The sequence below is a fragment of the Peromyscus leucopus genome, chromosome 14, assembly GCF_004664715.2.
Source record: "Peromyscus leucopus breed LL Stock chromosome 14, UCI_PerLeu_2.1, whole genome shotgun sequence".
Classification (NCBI taxonomy): Eukaryota; Metazoa; Chordata; class Mammalia; order Rodentia; family Cricetidae; genus Peromyscus; species Peromyscus leucopus.
In genome coordinates, this window is record NC_051075.1 from 18265181 (window position 1) to 18268771 (window position 3591).

The 3591-nt window shown below is 42.1% G+C and overlaps 1 pseudogene; it reads left to right on the forward strand.

Moving 5' to 3' along the window:
• The first annotated feature begins 1336 nt into the window (after nt 1–1336).
• Nucleotides 1337–2768, forward strand: LOC114704462 (annotated as a pseudogene).
• The last annotated feature ends 823 nt before the right edge of the window (nt 2769–3591 follow it).

Genomic DNA, 3591 nt, shown 5'->3' on the forward strand with positions numbered 1-3591 from the left:
GTCTTTTAGGAGAATGAAGGTTAAGGAATCTGAAGAACACTGGACAAATGAAACAGCTGAAGAAAAGGGACAAATCATCTATCCCAGGAAACAGAGTGAAACAGTGTATGGGTACATATCATCTAAAAAAAAAAATTTATGTCTTCTTAAATGTTTGTTTCTGCTTTTCTCTAAAGATTTAACACTATTGGTCTTCTAATAGTCCCAGTTCAATTAAAATTTAAAGCTGACTTTGGAGTTGGAGAATGGCTCTCTCCTTCTTTAAAATCAAGCATGTTGTTAAAAGGAAAATGAAAACTCCCTGTATCATGCCAGAATAAAAGAGCCATCTTCTGCTATGGTACAGGACAAAAGCAAAATTAATCAAGGGACTATTCTATTACTAATCTAAACTCTTTTGATTCTATTCTGATTCTTTAAACTGTTCTTAAAGTATAAATTTTATATCAAAATTTACAAGATTAATATATATATACATTTTAAACTTTGTTAAGATATGAATGATCATATAGAGTACTAACTAATTCTAGAAAAAAGGCTAGCTGCATATATATGTTTTTGTGTTCGAGTCTCTTATCAGTTTTCTGCAAGAAATCATGGCCAGGCCTAACATCAACTGAAATCTCCAGAAAGAAGATAGGGCCCCACAACAACAACAATTCCACGTGGACAATAATAATATCATTAAGCTGACAAACATCATCCACAGATCAGCTTTGAACTACAAGGTGCTCAGAGCAATTTTGAGATGACTAGCTGAGATGATCCAGTCTCAAAGACTACTTGAATAAGGACTTGAGATAAACCCTGAACTTTGGCATTATACACAGGCTGGATAATGAAAGATATAGTTACCTTTCCTAGAATTTGACAATTAACCTAAAATTTTTCTTTCAGGATAAAGAAAACTTCGCCCATACCCAGCAGGAAGCAATTTTAAGAATATGACGCCCACATTCCCAAAGAGGTGGTGTGGGGCGGGTGGTTTTTTGGTCTTTTTAATGGGTTTTGGGTCTGGGATAATTTTCAGTATTTAGGGGGGTTGGTTACAAGTTATTGTCAAGGGTTAGGAAAAAGGCTAAGCAAAGGAGATTAGATTTAAGGTTCTTGTTTAAAAAAAAAAAAGAAAGAAATGAAAAAGACAATTACTAGTTTTAAATACTTTACATTGGATTGAATTGTTTTATATTGTATACAAATTTGAAATTGATATTGTTAGAAAATGCTATATGTATATTTCTAATTGTATTCAGACCATTCATTTAACAATGTAATGCAAATTTCTGATCCTTGAATGTTATTATTACCAACTATTAGGATATAAAGAAATGCTCCCGGCGTGCAGCGCTGCGGCCCAGGCGGCCGCCTCAGGCAGCCCCGCGGGGCCGGCCGGGCCCGAGCAGCGGGAGCATGGCGCTGAAACGGATCCAGAAGGAACTGACTGACTTACAGAGGGACCCTCCTGCTCAGTGTTCGGCAGGACCTGTAGGTGATGACTTGTTCCACTGGCAGGCCACCATCATGGGCCCGGTAGGTGGTGCTGCTGCATGCACAGCTCTAGTTTGTTTCTAGTGCTTCATGATTCTGGCAGGCACTGATTTCTTCCTCTGCCTTGACCTTCCAGAATGACAGTCCTTACCAAGGTGTTTTTTTTCCTGACCATCCACTTCCCTACAGATTATCCTTTCAAGCCCCCAAAGGTTGCTTTCACTACCAAAATCTATCACCCCAATATCAACAGCAATGGCAGCATCTGCCTGGACATCCTGAGGTCACAGTGGTCCCCAGCATTGACTGTGTCCAAAGTTCTCTTATCCATCTGCTCTCTGCTCTGCGACCCCAACCCTGATGACCCTCTGGTGCCAGAAATAGCCCACACCTACAAGGCCGACAGAGAGAAATACAACAGACTAGCAAGAGAGTGGACACAGAAATATGCTATGTAAGTGCCTCGAAGGCTCCACGGGAGACAGTGTCCAAGAGAAGCTTGCCAGGCAGAGTGGCCTTCCTGTGAAGCTCTGAGCTATTGGCTAAGGCACTCCCAGAACATCCTCCGATCACACACGTGTCGGCCATTTATTCTCTGGCTGCAGCATGCTGGTGGTGCCACTTTCAGCCATTGTGGCCTTGACAGTATCACACCTTTGATGCCAAATCAGCGACCATCGTTATGATCTGCAGTCTTCCTGTTACACTAGAATTGGTCTGTGCCCCAGCTTTTCTGCTTGTCTCTGGGAATCAAGCCATGCATGCCTCCCCCACTTGTCCTCAAATGGTGCACTAGTCACTCTGGCACTATACGGGGGCCCAGTCTGCTCCTAACCACATGCCCTTTGCCTTTAGAACACAGTGCAGTCGTGAGGGACCAGGGCAGAGAGGGCTTTCCTCATACTGTCTGCCACAGAACCATGTCCTCAGGAGTCCGAGTGCATTCTGGAGACTCCTGGGAACTGGACCAGCGACGCGCAAGTGCTTCTGCTCTCTTCCACCGCCGTCCTCTGCAGGGCTGTGTGCTGCGTTTCTCTCCTCACACCAGACAGCAGCTGGGAAACATCAGGTTCTCTAGAGCATGTAACACCCCAAGAAAGAAGATGACGTTATCGACGTGGAGAGATTGGGGTTGTGCTTTTGTATGTGGTGAGGCGTTCCCCACTCTTCTCCCACTGGGAACTTAACATGAAGTTCAAGTATAAGCCATTCACAGATGGGAACATAAGGAAGAAGAGGGACTTTAAATGCAAATAAAAAATGAAATTCCCTCAGACCTATGAATGACAATTGACATTTTTTTCTTCTTTCAGAATAAACTTAACAGGTTCTCAAAAAAAAAGGATATAAAGAAATGAAAGTTAGTAGTTAGACATTACAATAGAACTTGTAGTCATATTAGATATGTTTTAAAAATTGAGCAGAGATGTTTTAGACAGGTCATCCTCAAACCCTTCAGAGATCTACAGAATATGACATTTAAAATATTTTAATAACTTAGAAAATTTTTCTTTTTTGAGACATGTCGGCTCCTGGCAGTACCAATCTACTTCAGAGAAAATATGGGCATTGAAGAAACTGTATACGGAGTCAACTTTCATTGTGGCAAAAGTTAGCCACTTGACAACAAAGTATCCTCAAATCAACAGGACAAAATGGACAGACAGAACACGAAACAAGGAACTACTGATTCTTGCCAAAACAAGTGTGGTTATGGCTTTATCAAAAGGCATCTTCTGAGGCCAGGACAATATGGCCCCATCCCTGAAGTGGCCTTCGCATCCGGAAAAGGTACGGTGCCCTTTTCTTCGAAGGCAGCTTAACAGGCAGAGGGCCGATGGATTCTGTTGAACAATGGAACAGCAGCTGAAAGCTCATGCCTCTCGAAAGTAGACTGGCATTTAATAGAGGGATGTGGAGAAAATGGGGATGCTGAGATGAAGCCATATATACACAGCCAAGAAGAATGGACAGCTGAATTTAAAAACTGTCATCAATTTCCAGAATTTAAAATCCTGAATCATGACAGGACACTAGTGGAATTCAGGTGTTTCTGGTACGTGGACTGCTCTCACCCAATGTGAGGTTGAACTGTTGACCTTG